Source organism: Marmota monax, unplaced genomic scaffold (genome assembly GCF_021218885.2).
Source record: "Marmota monax isolate L192 unplaced genomic scaffold, Marmota_monax_Labrador192_F-V1.1 WCK01_AAM20220418_F8-fsc00022, whole genome shotgun sequence".
Taxonomy (NCBI): Eukaryota; Metazoa; Chordata; class Mammalia; order Rodentia; family Sciuridae; genus Marmota; species Marmota monax.
The window spans coordinates 22,800,140-22,824,153 of NW_026695215.1; positions in this window are offsets into that span (position 1 = coordinate 22,800,140).

Consider the following 24,014-nt stretch of genomic DNA (forward strand, 5'->3'; position numbering starts at 1 on the left):
AAAATTGCGAAGGCCTGTTCTACTCCTCTTCTACCTTTCCTTCTGTAGTTCTCACCATAGAATTAAAAACTGGATGAGGAAAAGATTCCCCCCACCATGCCCCAGCAACTGGGGATCTTAACTGATCTTAACTGAACCTTAAACTATTACATGTAAGTGGTAAGCTATCCCAGAATTAGACTGATATAACCTACTCCCCCAATAACATTTCTTTTTATTTTAATTAATTAATTAATTTGGGTACTGGGGGGTTGAACCCAGGGGCACTTTACCACTGAGCCACATCCCCAGCCCTTTTAATTTTATTTGTTTAAAAGTTTGCGACAGGGTCTCACCAAGTTGTTTTGGGCCTTGTTAAGTTGCAGAGGCTGGCTTTGAATTTCTCGAAATTGTGATCCTTCTACCTCAGCCTACCTAGTTGCTGGGATTATACTGTGCCCAGCTCAATAATATTTCTTTCTGGAGATCAATGAAAGCCCAAATTCTGGCCTAATAGTAAGGGAATTTAAAGTGATAATGGAGGTAGGTCATCAGACTGAATAAGAAACTCAGATTTTTCTGTTCTATTCACTCATAAGAAGCATAAACATACTGAGTAGAAAGGGTAGAGATGGTTAAAAAGCCCTACATTAAAAAAAGAGTATCTGTTTCCTTATTTAAAAAATACATGTTTGTATTTTGAATCATATTTTTAAATAGCCATGAAAGCAAACGTGCAAAGGACCATTTATGGACAATAGATGGCAGACTATACCTACAAACTAGTGGTTGAAATTTGGGAGCAGTCTCACAGTCATGGATAGCTTAATGACAGGGATCATTCTGAGAAATGCATCATTAGGTGATTTAGTCATTGTGTAAACATCATATAGTGCACTGACATAAACTTGGATGGCAGTCTACTACACACCTAGGTATATGGTGTAGCCTATCATACCTGGGCTATACACCTGCACAGCAGGTTACCACACTGAATATTGTAAACAACTGTAATATAATGGTGAATATTTGTGTAACCAGACATATCTGAACATGCACAAGCTAGAGTAAAAATATGCTATAAAAGGTCAAAAATGGTGCACCTGAACAGACTTAGTATGAATGGAACTTGCAGAACTGGAAATTGTTCTGGGTGAATCAGCAAGTGTATGGTAAGAGAATGTGCAGGCCTAGGACATTGGTGGACACTATTGTAGATTTTAGAAATGCTGCACACTGAGGCCATACTAAATTTACATAAAGTATTTTTCTCTAGTATATATGAGGTCTTGGGTTCAATCCCTAGCACAACCAAAAAAAAACTGTCAATAATAAATTAACCATAGCTTACTGAAGCTTTTTGAGTTTATCAACTTTAAAATTTTTAAAACTTTGACTGTTTTGCGCGCGCGCGCGCACACACACACACACACACACATACACATATTTTCTCTCTTCACATACTTATTCTATGTGCTTTTTAAGCTTCAAATTTTTTTTACTTATTAATTTTTTGTTGTTGTTGTTAAAACTAAGATACAGCCAGGCACATTGATGCATGCCTGTAATCCCAGTAACTCAGGAAGCTGAGGCAGGAGAATCTCAATTACAATGCCAGCCTCAACAACTTAGCAAGGCCTAAGGGACTTAACAAGGTCCTGCCTCAAAATAAAAAATAAAAAGGGCTGGGGATGTGGCTCAGTAATTAAGTACTCCTGAGTTAAATCCCCAATACCAAATAAAATAAAATAAGACACAAACACACACATTAGCCTAGAACTACACAAGTTCAGGATCATCAGTCTTCCACCTCCACATCTTGTCCCACTGGAAAGTCTTAAGGGCAATAACGTGCATGAACCTGACTTCTCCAGAAACAGTGAAATCTGGAATCTTTACTGAAGGACCTGCCTGAAGCTCTTCTTGAGGAGGTGTTGCTCTTTTCAGAAGTATCTCCATGTGGTTGCCTGAAATTTTTCTTTTGTTCTTCATGGATTTGCTTGTAAGCCGATAATGCATCACGAACATTCTTTTGCATTAACATAAACATTTTGGTGACAGGGTCCATGTTTTCAAATGTTTTTAAGGAACTAGGTGAGGTTTATATGAGCTTCTGCTAAACCCTTTTCTGTGAGTTTTCTGGGGGTCCTTCTACTTCCCTGTAGTTTTTCTCTTGCCTCTTTTTCAGCCACACATTTTTGTTCCAGTTCCAATAACTCAGGAACCAGTGTCGGGGTTCCTCAGTGTCGTCCTCCTCATGTACACCCAGGTAAAAGTTGTTTGCCATCCCAACCACAACCTTATTGATTTTTGCAACCTCCTTATCCATGCCAAATCCTTTCAAATTAAGGATAAACCTTTTGAGTGTTTTCTTTCAAATGTTATTCATACACTCCTTGGTGACATTATTCCAAGCCTATACTAAGTTCTCGAAGCAGACACTAATGTTGTAATCCTTCCAGAATTGCATCAGTGTCATCTCAGAGTCTTTCTTGTTTGCAACAGTAGCCTGGGCAAAGATCCTCCACTGGTAGTAGGTTAGAGAACTGCTATAATTCCTCAAACCATTGGTTGGAACCAAAACTGTGATATTTGGAGAAAGAAACACCACTTTGACATTGGGATGAAGATCACCATTAAAAGGAAGATCTATGACAGCATTATCAACAATATGCAAAATCTTGACAGGTGTGTTGTTCTCCAAGCAGTACTTCTCCAGTCTGATGGCATAGTATTTCAGGGGGACATACTGGAAGAAGAGCCAGGTCCTCCATGACTTCTCATTGCTCCTGGTGTACACTAGCAGTATGTGCTTATTGATATGCTTGAAAGCCTTGGGGTTCTTATTATACTAGATCACAAAGGGTGTCAATTTGTAGCCTGCAACATTGCCCAACTCTACCCCTGCCCTAAGCAAGACTGATACCCTGTCCATAAAAGCCTTAAAATCTGTTACTGACTTGGTTTCCTTATGGATGAAAAGCCCTTTCAGACATCCATTTCCAGAATATGGAGGTTTCATCCATACTGACAATTTGATACAGCAAGTAATTTTCCTCCACAATCAATTTATCTGGAGTTTCCAAAAACCCTTCAACTATCTTAGCACTGCTAACTTTCACATTATGTAATGAATTTTGATGTTTCTTGAATTGTTTTAACCACCCAACACTAAGAAGTAAATTCAACATTGGAGTTGAGTTCAGCCTTTTTTTTCACCCTCATAGACGAACTTTTTGCTTTGGCTATGACTGTCACAGTCTGCTGTTCTTCAATCCAGGTCATTAGAAGTTTCTCTACATCTGTAAAGCAGATCTCTACAGTTCCTGTCACTTTGTTCTGTTTTCAAGATCATGGCTAGGGGGGAATAGGACACGCCTAACTGAGGTGGTAGGAGGGTCAACCATCACTGATTTTTTACCTTAATTACCCTTAATCACTTTGAATTTAATTTCTGGGTCAATCACTCAATGTATCCTCCTCACGGCAATATTAGCAGTGGATTTTGTGTGCTTTGAAGCCATGAGGAACAAATCAACAGGAGATTAAATCATGCACAGGAGAAAATGTGCAATCAAGAGATGCAGTAAACACGAGACAGCGAGACTGCTGCCAGAGTAACATGGCAAACAGTTTTACAGTATGCTTTTAAAAAAATAAGTAGGAGTACATGCTAAAATAACAATAAAAAGTTTAGAATGGTAAATACATAAACCAGTAACATTGGTGTTTATTATCATTGTTAAGTATCATGTATTGGACAGTATGACATAATCATGTATGCTCTGTCCTTTTATATGACTGACAGCGCAGTAGGTTTGTTTACATCAGCTTTACCGCAAGCAAATGAGTAATGCATTGCATTGTGATGGGTATGATAGCTTCCATGTCACTAGGTGATGGGAACCTTTCAGCTCTGTTGGAATCTGATGGTCCATTGGAATCTTGTGGGACCACCATTGGATATATGGTTCATTGTTGACTGACACATCATTAAGCAGCTCATGATTGTATTTTAGAAAACAGATAGGTCCAGCCATCTTGCATAATAATAATTAGATCATCCAAAGGGTATAATAAAGATATGTTCTTGGAATAATCAGAAGCTTCTATATACTGATATCACTGAAGTTGCCCCTTCATAGTAGCTAGATACTAAAGAGGCTCTCGTCCCTTAGAAATAATATTTTAGTGAGCAACATATCCCAGGCTCAATTCTGTCTGATGAAAGCTATCATATGTGGGTCTTTTAGACACTGACATTTGACTGTTATTGAGATTATTGAAGAAAACTGGGTAGAGTGAGGGTCTTTGATGTCTTTAATATTTTGTAGATTGAGAGACAATATCTGGTGCACTCAAGCAGTATAATAAAAAAAGGCAGTAAAACCATCAAAATGGCATTTTTTATGAATGGAACAATTTTGTAGAATCTGCTATCTGCTAGCCTAGAGACTTGGTTTGGTCAGAAAAATCTTCAATGTCATGAAAGTTGACCTCAAGAGTCTGAACTGTGGGTAACTTCTGACTTGAGCAGAGAGAGCTAGGGAGAGCTTTCTGAGCACCTTTTCCTGGCAATTCTTGAGACTGTCTTTTTTTTTTTTCTTTTTTAATCACTGAAGAAATATAATTATGTAAGCAAATTGGAATAATAACAAATCTGAGATTCTCTGATATGAAAGGAATATTAACATGAATATTAACATAATCTAGTCTGATCCCTAGATTTAAGGAGAGCTCTATTATAATTGTACCCAGAGTTCCACTTGAAGGGAGATGGCCTGCTTCACACCTTGTTTCTAACTGAAGGTAAGCATCAAACCTGGAGAGAATGCAAGAACAGCTACTCAAAGGCTCTGAAAAGTAAACAGCAGCAGACAGATTGGAGAAGAACACCAGAATTCGAAGTAGCATCAACCTAAATTTATCAGTCGGGAAGTTTAAACCCCAGCAGGGCAACTGGTGTAGTCATCAAGATATCATGCAGGTAAGAGATGCCTGTCAAGTAGAGTTGGTGGACTTGGGAAAGCAATTTAGACAGAAGCTGTGAGAGCCCCTGGCAGCTTTGTTGTTACTCCTGTGAGATTTAGGGCTAGATGACATTGTGTGTAGTGCCCAATATTGGACAGGTTAGCACCTCTCCTTACAGCAGAGGTGGCTGCAACTCCCTTGACAAAGCAGCAGATTGACTACATCAGCCTTCTATTTAGTTAAAAGGGGCCGTGTTCACAGGTTTGTTGTTTGCCTGGCCTAGTGACCAAATGAATCAGGATACTACAATTCATACTCTGACTGTGTTAACAGTCTTGAAAGTTCTGCCCATCACAACAGAGAGGGATCAAGGCACTCATTTTATGGGTCAGGATGTGTGGCAATGGGCAACTCAGTTACAGATTCAATGGAAGCTGCACATCCTATATCATCCACAGGCTGCAGGCATGATAGAAAGATATAATGGCCTGTGTAAGTAGGGACTTAAAATTGCAGTCAACCCACCTTCTGTGAAGGGGCAGGCACAGTGTCAGTGGCAGTTGTGAGAGCTCTGAATGAGCATGCCCAATGAGGGGGACCAGTTTCTATGCAGGCTTTGCTGCACTGCACAGTGACCTCAATTCAGGTCCAGATGACAACAAAGGATGGGGTACTTGAACCTGGGTTTGCACAGCAAGGGAATCTTCTCTTGCCTGCTCCCAATGGAGTAGATTGGACATGGCCCTGTTGGCCCCATTGGGTAGAAGTTTGGAATATGATCTCCTTGTGACACCATAGGTGACCATGAATGCCCCCTGCCATATGTTACTTGGCCAGATCTCACAGCTGGGATATAGAATTTTAAAGGGCACTTCTGTCATTTCCCTATGGCCAATTATGAATTTCCTGATGCTGGTATGCACAGAGCCTGCTGAGGTATAGGACCAAGCTGTACAAGTATGATATCACTGCCCAGGGAAGCCACTGCAGGTGGTGACCGTGTTTTCCTGGGACCCAAAGCTGGCATGCATTCTCCTGGATGGATGTCATTTACCTTTCTTAGTGCTTGTAACTGCTTTGTAACTTCATCTGGTAGTGTGTCCTCACCAACACCATCATGGACTGGGCACACACCTATGCCAGAGTAGCAAACATCTCTCTACCTGCTGGGTATGCATTACAGTGTCTGTGAGTTCTGCTACTGGATTACCCTGACAAATACAGCCTGTGTCCCTTGACAATTGAACATGACTGGAAAGGACTTTCACTGCCACATCAATACAAAATGAAACTGGCAATGGTTTTTAGTACTCCTAGGTGGTGGGGCTTTTCTTCTTCTTGTATGTTGCTGCAACTGGTACTGCTGTTGTAAACTGTGGATGCATGGTTCTGCCCTCTTTGCTAAGGGATCATTACAGAAGACATCAGTCTCATAGACGGTACAGTGAAGAACCTTAAAAGAGTGGAGTGTGGCTGGGATTGTGGCTCAGCGGTGGAGCGCTTGCCTAGCATGGGCAGGACCGGGGTTCGATCCTCAGCACCACATAAGCATTGTGTTGTGTCCATCTACACCTAAAAAATAAATATTAAAAAAATATTTTTTAAAAAAAGAGTGGAGTGTGGGGCATGCCCAAGATGGCTATAGTTAGGCTCCCTCGCTGAGACTTCTGGCCAGCTATATTTTAGTAGGTAGCCAAGGTCATAAATTCCCTGGTTCAGCATATGTACTAAAGGTCATAAATATCTGCTTGTGAGCATGTGCTCACTTATGTAACCTGTTGGCACGGAGCCTTCTTTGTTTGGCCTGCACATAAAGAAAGGCCTATGGAGTGACTCAGGGGGCTGCTGCTGCTGCCTCTGAAAAAAGCACGCCTACTATTCCAACTGTGCCTCACAACTTCTGTCACCTGCCGGGATCCTGAATCTGTTTCCCACAATCTGAGCCCCTGCAGGACAAGGTCTCTTCCCTTCAAAAAGCTAAGAAGGAGGAGATTGGAGCCAAATTATCTTTCTTCCTAATTAGAATAATTGACTTTCACTCAGCTCTCTGCCTTATTTCACTAAAAAGATAGCCACTCAATGAGTCTAAGAAAAAAATCTCCCATAAACATGTATTTGAATAACATATCCTTATATCTTATTTATTTTACTTTAAAAAAATTTTTTTTTTCTAACTGTAGTTGCACACAATCTGTCTATTTTATTTATTTATTTTTATGTGGTGCTGAAGATCGAACCTAGGGCCCCCCACACATGCTAAGCGAGCGCTGTACTGCTATGCCTAAACCCCAGGCCCAATACCCTTATATTTTAAATAATAAATAATGTTGGGTATGGTGGCACATGCCTGTACTCCCAGTGAGTTGGGAGACTGAAGCAAGAGGATCACAAGTGCAAAGCCAGCCTCAACAAATTAGCAAGGCCCTGAGCAATTTACTGAGACCCTGTCTCAAAATAAAAAATAAAAAGGGCTGGGGATGTGGCTCAGTGGTAAAGCAACCCTGAGTTCAATTCTCAGTGCCAAATAAATAAAATAATAATGATAAAATAAAATCAAAATAAGTGCTATTTGTTGAGATATGAATCAGTATTCACCCATTTCATTATATAATTGGGACTATGAACTAGGTCTACCATGTAAAAATGAAAAGCTGTAATTGCGATGCTGCAAAAAAAAACTTAATTAACAAGTTAATTTAATTAATGGACCCAAAATTAGTATTCACATAACTTGTGTTCTCCCAATCCACTTTAATCTGTAACTAAATTTCACTGACATTAGTTGCAATTCAATAGTCTTGCTCTTTATAAGCTTCCATTAGTGCATCATATATCAAGATGATAAGACTGACAAATGCAAAAATTTTGAGCCGAGTCTTCCTATCTTATAGTAGTCATTGAATCTCTCTAAAATTATTCAAATTTTGAAAATTAAAATTACTCATTTTGTTTTATTCGTTGTATTTAATATATTTTCTGTTGCCTGAAAACCTGAAAACTAATTTATCTTTGGCCATATTCATTTAGAGCGTTTTTTTAAAAATGCAATATGTATTGTTCAGCATGAACTAAATTAATTGTTGAAAGTAAGGAAACAGTTGCAAAAGGACTTCCTATCACAAAATTGTTACATGATTTAGCAACTCCTTTGGAGTGTTTTCTAGTATCCTGTCTTGCAAATGAAAATACGGAATGTGATTACTTACTTCCTCTCTGCTCTCAAGAGTATACAACAAGGTGAATTATACTAAATATAATACTAGAGATACTACTGCACTATACTATTTACATATGTTGTCTTACTAAATTATCACAACAGATTTATAAAACAGATATCAAAATTAGAAATGTTAACTACTAGAAACTTGAAATTCTGCAACTAAAGTTCAGTTCTGATAATCTAGACACTGTGACCTTGTAAAACCCAGGATCCTTAAAAAAAAAAAAAGTTTTTAAACGTCAAAAAAATAAAATAAAATAAAATAAAAAATAAAACCCAGGATTGTGCTCACCCCTGCTCTGCTCCAAGCAAGTTTGCCTTGCTGATAGCTGCCCTCTCTGTGTCGCCTATTGACCTCTCTAATGATGTCAATGGTTTGTCTCAGTTCCTGCCATTATCCTGTAGACCTTGGATGGTGTTGTGGATGATTTATCCAAAATATGATTAATTCAACTCCAATGACTTTATTTTCTCTCCAATTCAGTTACCCACATATTGGGTCACACTTTGTAATCAGGAGTTTGATCCATATTAGAAATCAAAATCTAACATTCCACTTACTGAGCAAAACTTATATTTCTTTAGGTCTTTCATGTCCAAATTCCATTTAATTGTATCAAGACCTCTAATCTCCTTGATCTTCCCATCTTCTCCTTTTTGCAGCTCCACATGGTTACCATCTTTGTTTTCCTTATGCAGCCTGAAGCTCAAAGTTAATCACTTGACTTTCTTAATATTGACCCCATGTTTTTATATCTTGAATTCTTTCTTGGGTTGGGTTTGTTATTTTTTTTACTAGGTGACCACTAGCCTTGTCCAGTTCCCTCCTGCTTGTTCCTCTTTGTTGTTACTTTCTTTGGTCATTAGTTCACATATGATTTGGATTTGAAATGTCTCCCAGGGCTGGGGATGTGGCTCAAGTGGTGGCACACTTGCCTGGCGTGCATGTGGCCCGGGTTCGATCCTCAGCACCACACAAACAAAGATGTTGTGTCCACCGAAAACTAAAAAATAAATATTAAAATTCTCTCTCTCTCTCATCTCTCTCTCTCTCTTAAATATATATATATATATAATTAAAAAAAAAAAAGAAAAAGAAATGTCTCCCAAAAGTTTGTGTGTTGAAAGCATGGTCCCCAATGCAGCAAGGTTCAGAGGTGAAGATTTTAGGCAATGATTGGATCATGAGGTCTATGACCTCCTCAGTAGATTAATAAACTTGAAGGATCAATCCATTGATAGCTGGGTAGATTACTAAGAGATATGACCCAGTTGGAGGAAGGATCTAGTTGGAGGAAATAGGTCACTGGGGGAATGCTCTGGAAGGGTTTATCTTCTCCCTGGCCCCTTCCTCCTCTCTCCCTGCTTACTCTCTGCTTCACTGCCATAAGTTAAGCAGCTTTCTTCCACCTTCTCTTCCGCCATGATGTTCTGCTTCCCTTCAGGCCCGAAACAATGGAACCAGCTGACCATGAACTGAATTCTATGAAACCATGAACCAAAACAAATTTTCCCTTCTCAAAATTGTTCTTGTCAGATATTTTAGTCACAGGGACACGAAGCTGATTAACACAGTTCATAATCTCACTGATTCTTGCTTCATCTTTCCAAACCACTAAAAGTTCTTTCAGGAGAATTATCAATGTGATTTCAATGGCCAGCTCTAACACATTCCAAAAATGCTTAACTATACAGATAGTTCTGTATTTCAAATGAGATCATTCAGGAAGGCTTCCAATCAGAAATGATTTGTATTTTCTTTTGTGTACTATTTCCTGTGCTGGTTTTTCTATTGAATTGTTGACTTTTTTCTTCATTCCTAATAGCAAAAGAGTCCACTGTCATATGTGTTGCCATTTTTTCCCCTGGTATGTCATTTGTCTGTTAACTTTGTTTATGGTATTTTGTTTCATGCTCCATTTTTAAAAATACATATTAGTTTCATTTATTAATCTCATCAACTATAACTTTTAAGTTTAAAAAGCTTGGAAAAAGTTTTATCTATTCTAAAATTATACATATATACAACATAATATATTACTGATTTATATTATTACTAAAATAAGTAAATTTTACACTTCCTTTTCCACTTTCTTACCTGCTATTCTTACCCCCAGACATACAACTTTTGGCATGTTTCATCACCTTTCTTTTTTGAAAAAAATTTTATTTGTTCTTTTTAGTTATACATGGAAGTATGCCTATTTTGACATATTTATATAAACATGGAGTATGCCATATTCTAATCAGGATTCTCATCATCTTTTCTGTAACCATAATTAATCCTTGCATATTTTGCCCATTGGTTGAGTCTAACATCAATAATATTTATTCCCACAATTTTGAGTGTGTTAACACTGTTCATTATCCTATGATTTCAAAGTATTTTTATTTTATTTTTACTATATGACTTCATCAAGTCACTAAGATTGTTTACCTTCTGTATACATATTACATCCATGGTAGGGATGTGATGTAATCATTGAAGACAGGTTACTCAGAAACATGGGATTTCTTATTGCTTATGGACTACCTGCTCTCTGGGTGAGATGCCAAGCTGTCATTCTGACTTTCTTCCACCCTGCTCCTGGCCTGGAGCCAGTGTTATTGGATCACAAGTCTTCACCTTTCTTGAATTTTATTCTTGTTTTGACTGGAGAACATCTTCAAGTAATTTCTTGAAAGGGTGCATGAGAAATAAACTTTCAGAATTTTTACACATCTGAAATTGGCTTTATTTTCCCCTCTCACTTGACTGACATTTTCATTGAGTGGAGAATGTTAAGTTTATAGTTACTTTTCTCATAAAGTTGAAGTTGTGGTATCAGGGATTCTATTAAGACATTCTATCCTTTTTCCTTTGTAGGACATATTTCCCCCCTCTGAAATCTTTTAGGATGTGCTCCCATTTCTAATGTGATCTGAAATTTCTTGAAGATGTTCCGCTGTTTGAGTCTGACTTTCTTTCTTTCTTTCTTTCTTTCTTTCTTTCCTTTTGTGGCCATGGCTACATGAGTATATACAACTGTCAAAAGTCAGAAAATTGTCACATTGATTCAAATTGAGACATCAGGAAGAAAAAATCCTGCAGTGCTTAAAGTCTGTGCCATACAGCATTCAACCTTAGATCATAACATTGTGTGGTTTCTCTATTTTTTTATGTGTCTATGTGTTTAACATTTTGATTTTCATCCAAAGCAAGAATTATTTTGGGCCATGAAAATATCTGGCTTTTTTATGCTGTCTATAAATCCCCTTTCCAGAGTAGCATTCTTAAATGTTTAAAATAAAATATACAGGAATATAAAGGAAGCCAGTTAAATTGAAATATCATCATCAAAATGTTAAAAAAATAATTGTAATAGAGTAATACATTGTCTCTTCACTAACATTTTAAACAATAAGATTCAGTGAAGGGTTTATAGCTACTATAATTTCAAAGTAGTGATGAGTATAAATGATATTTTGAGATATTTGTAACCACCAAATATGCTTTGCAAATACCTGATTCTTTCTGATCACAAAATTACAAGTGTTGCTAGAAACCACTGTAGTTTGTGTCTGCATTCAAAATGAACAAATGCTAAAGTTTAATTAAAAATTAGAATCAAAACATATTTTCCTTTTAGGTTCACAGATCTCCTGAATTTTATCCATGAACTCTTATCTGCAAACTCTTGACTTGGAGTAGAAACTGTTTGAGAAGTGGCAGACTGGATGCTCCAGAGATGGAAGCAACCATATCTCCCACCCTTATATGCTCTTTCCCAGTATGACCCTGACCCTCCTCCCTCAAGAGATGGAGTCAGTTTCTCTTCCCCCTTGAAGTGGTTGGGCCTGTGATTGCTTTGACCAAGAGGACATATGTTGGACCAACATCCAGTCCTAAGCATAGCCTTTAACTGATTTGTCAACTTCTGATTTGTTCCTCATAGAAACAAAAGCTCACAAAAGAAGAGCTGTTACCCTGAGACCAACATGCTTTAAAAAGAATGACCTAAATAAAAGGCCCTGGGCCCAGGTGAAGAGCAAAGGAGCTCAAGGAGCACAGGGCCCCAGTCACCTGAGTGAAGAAGTCATTTTGGAAATGGATCCTTTAGTCCTGGCTGCCCTAGCTAATGCCTTGTAGATCACAGGTGAGCTGCCCCTCCTACCTCTTCCACAAATCCTGAACCATACAATTGCAAGCAAGTTGAAATGCTTATTTGAAGCCACTGAATTCTAGGGTAGTTAACTGGACGCAATAGGTAGGACAGAGGGCAATGTTCTGCATGTCTTTTGTATCCTTCAATTAATTAGCAAACTGACATAAAAGTCTCAGGAATTGTTGATATTCAGGCTTGGATAGCTTTTTGGTTTCAGTAAAAAACCACAGGGAGTCACCTCACGGGATCAAAGTATATTTTGTAATAGTTGGCTTATGGTTATAAGGCAGACCTGCCTGCTTTCTAAGACTTGAGATTAGTCCCAGGATCCTCCCCAAATGCTGATTCTTGGAGGAGTTCCCAAAGAGTCTCAGAGGTTACACTCTCCCCAAGAAGGAGTATGAGAAGTTTATGGAAGAAGATGTGGAAATGTGAATTAAAATGCTGTAATTGTACTGAAAGCAATTTTTGTGCTTATGAATTCTTAGACTGAGTCAGGAGACAGATCCAGTGGGACACTAATGTATCATGGTTATGAGCACAGGCTCTGATTGAAATTTAGCTCAGATACAATGCCTGCTGTGTGACTAGGACCTGTGACTTAATATCTTTGTGCCTCAGTTTCCACATTTGTAAAATGAGAATAAAATGTCAACCTTCTTGAATTAGTATAGTGAGGTTTAAATGAGTTAATACCTATAGAATATTGCCTGTATTGGGAACATGTATTTCCCATTGAAGAAAAAATGGATCACTCTATTTTGAATTACTTTCATATTATTCCTCTTCCTCCTCCTCCTCCTCCTTTTTTTTTTTTTTTTTTTTTTTGATACTAAGAACTGAACTCGGGAGCACTTTGCCACTGAACTATACCCCCATCCCTTTTTGATTTTTATTTTGAGACAGGGTCTCACTTAGTTGCCCAGGCTGGGCTCCAACTTATGATCCTCAACCTCCCAAATTGTCGGGGTTATGGGCATGAACCACTGTGCCTGGACTCATTAATTCTTGAATTATTTAGGTGATTCCTGAAATACATGTGTGCCTCACATGATTTCAGATTGTGCACATGTAAACTTTATATAATCATAGTAGTTTTAGTTTAATGTGTATTATAAGACGTATAACCAACATTTCTGAGTTCACACAAAAATAGGGAATAATTTTAAAAGGGATTATAAGGTATAAATGATATATTAATTATATCTTATGGTTAAATTCTGAGAAATAATAAGCCTTAAATAATAGAGCGAGGCTCAAATGATGAAGGTGAAACAAAAAAACTTGAACATGGCATTTAGGAGTTGAGAATCTGGAGGTTTGCAAAAGAAAAGATGAATAGAGAAATGTAATTTATTCATGTTCACAGAACCAGCATCAAATTCTAGCAGGTCTTCATTGCAATGCATTTTATTTAACATGTGACCATACTTAAATGGATAATACTATTTAAAATCTATGTCTGCCTTCCAAAAGGGCACTGTGTCTTTAATGGGGCAAGCTGTGAATTTTCATTTCAGCATGTTTTGCTGGGAAGGATCATTAACTGTGATGTGCAAAACACTGATCTGAAAACTGTTGTGTTAATTTGGTAAAAGTAAGTTTTCCTTAGATTGAGTGCATTTATTGCCATGTGCTCTGGTTTCTGAAACTTTGTCCTTTTTATTTTATTTTAAGGTTGAAGCATCTTTTGAGGAACTTATAATGGGTTTTCCATACTGTTTGGTTATGATTATAATATTTGGCAGTGACTTTGCCGCACTCCAGTGAGGGAGGATCTGGCAACACTGTAGGAGGTTCAGTGCTGAGAAAGAACATGAATCTTTAACTGATTACTTTATCAGCATATTAGATTGTTAATTGGGGTAGTTTAACTGCAAAAATGTCATTCACATTAATTATGGGGGTATCACATTCTTACATTCACATCCTATTACATCTACTTTAAAAATCACAATCTTGAGCTTATGTCTGTGTAATCATGGCAGCCCTAATTTCATCAAGAGAATTAGATGCTTCATGCATATAGAGTTACTTACTGATCCTTCAGCTACATATGACTTTGGAATGGTCAAAGAGGAATGCTATTTACCTGGGTGAAATAGAGAAAACCAATTTACTTTTGATAAGAGGCATCAAGCTTGACATTACCAATATAAAATAATACTCCACTTGGAAGGGACTCCTATCATCTTAGTGGTTGTCTCCTTTCAAGGAATTACCATCGCACAAGTGAGAGATATTTCAGATAGAAAAAAAATCAACAAAATAAAATGAGAATAAGATGTGATTTTCTAACTGTGAGAATCTTATCAAAGTCCTTTACCTCAAAGGAAGACAGAGTGGTTTAGTGGTTTAACACTGTAGCCTTTAGAAGACAGCTTCCTTCGGGTGAGATCTCATTCCTATCACATTCTAGCTATGTGGCTGCACGCAAATTACTTAGCCTCAGTCTTCTCATCTGTAAAACAGAAATGTTCTTTCTAATTGGCTAACAGGATTAACACATACTAAAAGTGCCATATAAGTGTTTGTTAAAAAAACCCAAAATATGCAAAATATATCTGTGAACCATAGGAATTTTTCATTAATTTTCTTAATCAAATAAGGTTGTTATGAGTTCCTATATTCCTATCCACATAGGTGCTTTTCCACATTTTGATGTGGAGATGCTTCTGAGAAATTATATGTATTCAAAATAATTAAATCATAAAAATAAAAGTTTCTTCTTTTAGGAAAATAGTAGTTTCTTAATATCTCTTTTGTTTTGGAACCCCATTTCATTAAAATCATTATAAATTTGTTTCTTATCTCAATGTGTCTCTGTCCATCTTTCAGAGGACCAAGGGAGATAATTTTGTCCATTATGAATGCCCTGAACTGCATGGCACCCGTGGGAGGCCAGATGATTTGTTTAGGAAAGAGAGAGGAGGTAAACAAAGTGACTGTTTTTGGAACTCAAAAAAATTCTTACTGAGAAGTGTCTGTTCAGCTCCTTAGCCCATATAATTGATTGGGTTGTTTGTTTTTTGGGTGTTGAGTTTTTTCAGTTCTTTATATATCCCAGAAATTAGTGCTCTATCTGATGTCATGCGTGTGGCATAAATTTGCTCCCAAAATGTAGGCTCTTTCTTCACCTCATTGATTGTTTCTTTTGCTGAGAAGAAGCTTTTTAGTTTGAGTCCCTCCCATTTATTAATTCTTGATTTTATTTCTTGTGCTTTACGAGTCTTGTTAAGGGAGTCAGGGCCAAATCCAATGTGATGAAAATTTAGGCCTACTTTTTCCTCTATTGGGTGCAGGGTCTCTGGACTAATTCCTAGGTCCTTGATCTTCTTTGCATTGAATTTTGTGCATGGTGAGAGATAGGGTCTTATTTTCATTTTGCTGCATATGGATTTCCAGTTCTCCCAGCACCATTTGTTGAAGAGGCTATTTTTCCTCCAATGCATGTTTTTGGCACCTTTGTCTAGTATGAGATAACAGTATTTATGTGATTTTGTCTCTGTGTCTTCTATTCTGCACCATTGGTCTACAAGTCTATTTCAGTGCCAGTACCATGCTATTTTTGTTACTATAGCTTTGTAGTAGAGTTTAAGGTCTGCTGTTGTGATGCCTCCTGCTTCACTCTTCTTGCTAAGGATTGCTGTGGCTATTCTGGATCTCTTATTTTTCCAAATGAATTTCATGATTGCTTTTCTATTTCTACAAGGAATCATGATGGGATTGTAATTGGAATTGCATTGAATCTGTATAGTGCTTTGAGTAGTATGGCCATTTTGACTGCAATTGTGTACAATGAATCAAAATGCATTCTGATGTCATATATACCTAATTAAAATAAATTATTTAATTAATGAAAAAAAATTCTAGCCTACTGTACTCTGGATTCATGTGCTCTGAGAAAGGGCGATTCATGAATAGCTGCTGGTTTGTGGGAGGGAGAATGCATGAGTCCCTTCCTGAAAAAACTGCTATATATTCTGACCTCACATGGATGGCCAGACAGTGTTTAAAATCACCCAGTTACTGAAGGGCACCTCACCAGCACCAGTTCTGTTTTGGAAACAGTGCTATGCCAGCTTCATTGAGACCAGTGAAGCCTGGGCCCAGGGGCAGCAACTTACTTCTATTATTATAAGAAACAAGCTGAGATATAGCAGGAGACTAAAGAAACTGGGAAAGATATCTACCATTTATTTACATTCAGTATTTTTCTAATTGATATTTTTTCGTTTTTTCATTAACAAGATAACAAATCTTTATAAAACCAACACTTTGCTTTTTCATTCTTTCTGCAGCATCTACATCCACATTAAATAGGTAATAACTTAAGGCTTTTCCACTGTAGACTCTCAATTTTAATGATTCATATTTTTAAGCATCCCATGACAGTTGACCTTGTGTTGAAATCCAGTTGCTCTGTTTTTATTTTTAGGAAAATGTCAAGAATATTATGTTCTCTCAGAAACAAATTCTCAGTCAAAGCAACAGCTTTAATAAGATCTCATCTTCCTGTTGCTCCACCAAATGAAACTTCCATCATTTTAATAATAGTTGCCATTTCACGATTTAGTATGAGAACATTGAAAAAAAGAAAAACCTCCACGCTTCGCAGAGTATACAGAGAGCCATGAAAAATGAACATCTCATGTTTGTTTCTTTCAGCAGTAAAATTCAGAATAATAATGCTTTTGGCTAAAAATGATACATTTCTGCCTTTTCTTCACTCAATATTATATGTAACAGATAGTTATGTGATGTTTACTATGGGCCAGGCACCACCCCTGACACTTTACAGATATTAATTCATTTATTTCTCACGATAAGATTCTGAGGTAAATATTATTATCCACATTTTTACAGATAACTGGGGAATAAAGAAATTAAGTAACTTGTCAACGGCTATTTGGCTGGTAAGTAGCTAAGCTGGGATTTGAACCCAGGCACTTTGTTCCACCACCTTTTTCTTGTCTGTTCTGCATGTATGACTGTCTTGGTTGACTTTCTGTTGCTATAACAAAATACCTGAGATAGAGTAATTTATAAAAGAAAGAGTTTATTTAGCCTACATTTCTGAAGGTCTAGGAACAATATCTGTTCTACTTCTGGTGAGCGTCTCATGATAGAGGGAGAGAAGGCATGTATAGAAAAGCGTTTAAGTGTTTATGTGTGTGTGTGTGTGTGTATGTGGTGGAGGAGAGAACCAATTTATAACAACCCACAGTCATGGTAACCGATCCAGGCCTGCAAGAGTTGAGAACTCACTCTCAAGAGAAAAAGCATTAATTTTTTTTCACCGATCTAATCATCTCTTACAGGCTCCAATGCCTGTTAGCACGTTAGTTTGGGAATCAAGCCTCAACATGAGTTTTGGTGAGGGACCAAATCACATTCAAATCATAACAATGAAAACAGTTAATGACCCAAACAGAGATAATGGTGTTGAATAAAATTCTCCATCTGTCACTTCATTAAAAAGTTCACGATAACCCAGAAACACTCAACAAAAATTTACCTTAAAATATTTGGCCCCTCTTTAAAAATTTTTAAAATTTAACAATAGGTGAACCAGACACAAATGAAAAGAAGCTACTTAAAGTGGGGCGGGATCCCAAAACCACATTTTTAAAGACTGAAGGAGAGATATACAAGCTTTATTCCCTGATACGTTATATTTATTTCAAGTATGATTTACTCTGTACAGATTTTCTAAGAGAGAGCGGGTAAATAGAAGAAGTGGTGATAACAAATAGTTGGGAAGATGTAACAACAGAGGGTCCCGTATTAAAGTTTGGCTTTAAATTTTCTGTGGCATGACAAAGTTACTATTGACCCTAGCTTTTGGGGACAGTTATTGTTTCAAATATTTCATTACATGGCAAGTTAATTTTTCTTATGTTTGGGCTTGGAAAACAGAACCACAGGAAGCATATTTCTATTTGTTGATAATAAAATGAGTTGTTTGGGGAACCAATGTTATGAATGGTTGATCTAGTTGAAAAGTTATTGCTCTTTGTTTTCAAAAAATACTTTACCAGGATTTCATTCTTTTCTTCAAGTAAGATTTATTTAAACTACAGTGTAGGATTGGAGCTCATTTCCAACTTCTTTGTGAAAAACAAAACCCATCCTAATGCCTACATAATCAAGGTAGCTTTAAACCTCTGAGCTACTTCACAGAATCTTGAGGAAGTGGGCAAACCTGCATGCTCTACTCACCAAGAGTTATCACATGGTTTCTTGCAAGATTTCTCAAAACAAGGTCAGAGATCTGCAGCAGAACCCATGTGATTCCTGTAAGCAAAAATAACCAAAACGGTTTCGGCACCATAATGAAAATACAAATAGGATGGAAACAGACCTCAAACAGATCAGCAGGCTCTCCTTTATTCCATCAATCAATCAGGCACGGGAGGGCTCATTTTCTGGGTATGGAAATGGCCCCCAGGTTACAGAAGGAGTCTTGAGTTTAATAGTTTACAATGAAGGTGAATTAATCATTGGAGACTGCAGACATGTCATTTGGACAGTCAGGGACCTGGTTGTGCAGGTTAAAATTTTAACTCAGCAAGGCAGTTGTAAAAGCTTGGAACTCACTGTCACTGGGAAAGCTCACAACTTGGCGTTCTCTGCTTGTCTTCCTTCCTCTGGGCCCTCTGTTACCTAGAGCTTCACTATTTGCTTTTCTCCCTCCAGGGCTCATCTGCAGTGGGAAAGGGTAAAAGTCCAGGGCCCAGAGTTTCAGTATTTGCCTCCTCCCTTCAGGAGCCACTGGGGTGGGGAAAGGCTGAATATTTGCTTTTGGTGGAGATGCTGGGGATGAACCCAGGAAGACATGAAAGGTTTTTTTTTTTCCTCAGGGTCAATTATTACTGGTAAGAAATGTACAGGGAGAGGCTTAATGTTTGGCTAATTTCTCTCCCTCTTTCAGAGCCACAATGTCCCTCTGTTTTTCCCCAGGGGCTGTCTTGTAGAAATATTATTTTCCGTTACCCTTCAAGCCCTGTTAGAAAGGCAAGATCCTTGGCCTACTCTAAGCTCACTGAGTCAGGTTTTCTGGGATTGAGGCCTGAGAATCTGAATCTGAACTTGAGAATCTCCAAGCATCCTAGGACATTCTTCTGTATACGTGAATTTAGTTACAACTGAACTGCTGGCTTATTACTTCTGGTACAGTCTCTATAACTAATGAATTTAAGGTGGAGCTTCCAAATGAAAACTACTTCAGTTTAAACTGCCCAAAGCTGATATGGTTTACAACCGTCCTATTAGTCGGTTCACCAACAGGTAACTATAGAGAGCCTATTTGAATTTTCCCAAAGACCACATACTCTTAAGAGTATGTGAAAGATAAACTGGAAAAAGGGATATCATGTGATTTAAAACCAGAAATGTGATATTAATAAAAAAAATTGGGTGGTAATTACAGAGAAGAAGGTTCAAAACCTTAAAGTTTTATCTATCTATCTATCCATCTATCTGTGTGTGTGTGTGTGTGTCTGTGTGTGTTTGTGTATGAAAAATGAAGACCTAAGTTAAGGAGATTTAGTTGTGACAACTGTAAAGGCAGGGGCTATAAGTAATTCAGTATTGTACTTCCTGTACCAAATAATGGCACTTTTCTTGAATTAATATTCTCTTTGAAAAATATGATACAATATATAATAGTGGGAATCATGCCATATTTGCAAAGGCACATAATATGATCAATCTCATTCCCCAGTACCTGGCCTGTCCCTCCTTGCTTCTCTTCCATCTGCTTGTCTACACTCCCTCCTATTATTATTATGATTTTCATTAGTGCTTCATAATTAAATATATGTAAGTGGGATTCATTGTGGTATATTCATACATGACATACATATACATGGTAGATTTCATTCCTCAGTAGTTTCCTGTGTCCTTCCCTCTTCTCTCCCTTTCAATCCCCTTCCTCAGCTCTATCAGTTTCCCTTCTATTAAAAATTATTATTGGGACTGGTGTTGTGGCTCAGTGGTAGAGCACTTGCCTAGCATGTGTGAGGCACTGGGTTTGATTCTCAGCACCACATATAAATAAATAAAATAAAGGTCTATTGACAACTAAAATAAGATAAAAGAATAAAAAATTATTATTAACAATGCTATAATGAATGTTTTGTGTGGCCAAATCCTTTTGTACGTTCATGGTTATATTTAAAGATGCTTTTCTGTAAATGAAACTGCTAACTCAAAGGGGATATGCATTCAAAACTTTGAAATTGCCAAACTTTACTGGAGTGTGTGAGAATTCCCATTTTCCTAATGACCCATGCTGTCTGTGTTCATCACTCTTCCTCATCTTTCAGTCTGAGGAAAGAATTTTATCTCCTGATTATTTTCAGCTGTATTTTTAATTACTGATGTTTTATATATTTTTTAAGTTGCCCACTTTTCTTTCTCTTACTGAATAGAAAATAACCCATTATGTTAAGGAAAAAAAAAGATGATAGAAACAGTGGATCCTGCCAAAGGCTAAAGGCAGGAACTAAACTGATGCTTGTGAGAAAAAGTTAAATTGTTTACACAGTATTATGTCTGTTTCTCTCCCTTTGCCAAATGGCTTGGCTCTTTTTCTTAACTTTGACAAATGCAATTACAGACCCAATTGGTAGAAAAATAAATTCTGTGTTTCCTGTTTAGAGGAAAAAGATCTATTGCACTTCACTTCCATTCTTCCCAATGTTTTGCTGAAATAATAGGAAAGATGTTCAAAATAAGAATGAAATGGCAATGATAGAAGAGTAATACATTTTGAGGAATTCTTCAAAAGACAAGCAGATATGATTGAACTCTTGAAAAAGTCACGATAGTGGAATGACAGTCAAACCTACCAAAGATTAATGTGGCTGTTCCTAGCGTGCAGATTGGCTTAGCATACACAGCATTAGGGAACTATGGAGTATATGTCAGGATAACTAAATAGAGAATGCATCTATTAGTCTGCCATCCCACTCCTATCTCCATATGCAGAGGGGATGACTCTCAGATCAAGTGCTCTCCGTGGAAAAGAGGTGTTTTTTTGGTGAGGACTCCTAATGTGGTTGTGGTTTCCGAGGGAGAAACGGATGGAGGGAAACAATTTTAAGGCCATTCCACTCACTATACATACATACAGAGACACTCATACCAGCTGTTTTGGTGAGACAATGCAAGAATGTTCGAAAGTTTCGAAATGATTTGATTATGAGAGTTGTAACCTAATCAGAGATTAGCCCACTAATGGATTAAGTGGATGGTAACTGCAGGGTGTGATTGGAGGAAGTAGGGCACTGGGGGTATCACTTTGGGGTTTATATTTTGTTCCAGCGAGTGGCATGCTCTCTCTGGTTTCCTGGATGTCATGACCTGAGCAGCTTTCCTGCACCCCACCCTTCTGATATGATGTTCTCCCTCACCTGGGCCCAGAGCTATACAGATGGCCAACGGTGAACTGAACCTCTGAAACTGTGAGCCAAAATACTTTTCTTCCTCTATGTTGTTCTTGTCAGTTCCTTTGGTCACAGTGACACAAAGTTGACTAAAATGCCAGCCAAGAAAAATTCATTTAATTTTTTAATGTGTCCCCAGCTGACACACTACTCCCTCCTGTCACACTACTGGGCATCTGCTGCCATTAACTCCAACTCTACACAGAACAGCAAAGCTGCCCTTCTGATTCCTGTTAGAGAACCCACTTTTGATAATGGTTTCATATTTTCTTCACAGTCGTTGTTCCATAGATAACAAATATGCCCTCTGGGTAAAATATAGAATACAACTAGTGGAAGGCACTTGGGAGCAATCAAAATTGGATACTGCAGGAAGTCAATATTTGGAAAAAGGAAATAACACTGTTTTATTTTTTTATGTCCTGAGCACGAGGGCAGGCTCTAGTCTTGGCCATGAGAGGCAGAGGGTAGGTGGATAGCTAAAATCCAGATAAAATAATTTTATAATATTGCTTGATAGAAATACCAGAGGACAGAGTTTGGGCATCCATAGTCTCTGATAGTGAGAAGGAAATCCTCAACAACTGAAATCCAAAGAAGAAAAACCCCAAACTCTGTGTATAAACTCTGCCCCAACATTCTGTGGCTGACTCTAAGGAGAACTAACCAAGAGAATGAAGGCTAAATAAAACACTGAAGTGAGTTTGAACTACTGCTTATCACTGGGGAGAGTTTTCAGACATTTTGACTGGCTTCTTAAAAAAAAATAATAACTGGGCTGGGGATGTAGCTCAAGCGGTAGCGCGCTCGCCTGGCATGCGTGCGGCCCAGGTTCGATCCTCAGCACCACATACAAACAAAGATGTTGTGTCCACTGAGAACTAAAAAATAAATATTTAAAAATTCTCTCTCTCTCTCTCTCTCTCTCTCTCTCTCTCTCTCTCTCTCTCCCACTCTCTCTTTAAAAAAAATAATAATAATAACTTTGTTGGAGAGACACAATAGAACCCAGTCTCCATACCATATCATCCACAATGTCTAAAACACAACCCAGACTTTCTCTACATAAAAAGAAACAGAAAAATAACCCATCCTGTTCAGAAAAGCCAATCAATGAGGACTGGGCTAAAATGACTAAGATGTTGCAATTAGCACATGAGGGTTTTAAAGCAGTTATTGAAGAAGACATTTGTTACAGAAATACACATCCATGACTTAAAAGAAAACTAATACCAACCATCTCAATTAATCCTTGAAGCTCTTCGTTTCACAAGAACTCAAGAAAAATCTAGAGCATGAAAGAGAAAGTCCAAGATTAATAAACTCATGCAAATGTGCTTAGAGGAAAAATAATTTAGGAAGTAGAAGAGAATTTGAAAAATATTTTTAGTGTCCTTAAAGATATTCAAGAGGAGATTGTATTAATAAAATAACACCAAGACACTATTGAAAAGGAATAATTAGTGAATAGTAAGAATTTATTGGAGATAAAAAAATAATAAAGTATTTTCTAAAGACCAAGTTGATGTTTGGGAAAGTAAAATTTCCTAGCATGTAAAGAAATAAAATAAAAAGGTAGGAAATATGAGAGAAAAGTTGAGGTATGGAGGATAGTTCCAGGGAATTGAAGTTTCAGAACATAATCTCCCTGAGTTGAGGAGAAGCAAACATCTTTAGGTTGAAAGGACACATGTAAGCCATATAAAATTAAACAGAGAACTGACAAACACTCAATACCCATGTATTACAGTTTGGATGTGAGGGGTCCCCAAAAAAACTCACTTGTGAGACAATGCAAGCAATGATTGGGCTGTGAGAGTCTTAACCCAATCAGTGAATTAATAACCTGGTAGAAGGAAGGTGGGGTGTATCTGGAGGAGGTGTGGCATTGGGGGCGTGGCTTCAGGGTTTATATTTGAATCTGACAAGTGGAATCTCTCTCTGCTTCCTGATCCCGCAGGAGCTGCTTCCCCAGCTACAGTCTTCCACCATGATGTCCTGCCTCACCTGGAGCCATGAGAAACAGAGCTGGCCTTCTATGGACTAAGACCTCTTAAACGGTGAGCCCTCAAATAAACTTTTCCTCTTCTAAAATTGTTCTGGTTAAATTCTTTTAGTCACAGCAGCAAAAAAAGCTGACGAAAACACCATGCTTAAATATATTCTGGTTAAATTTCAGAACTCCATATATAAAAAGCATATCTTAAAAGAGTCAGGAGAAGCAAAATAAAACAGATTACTTATATT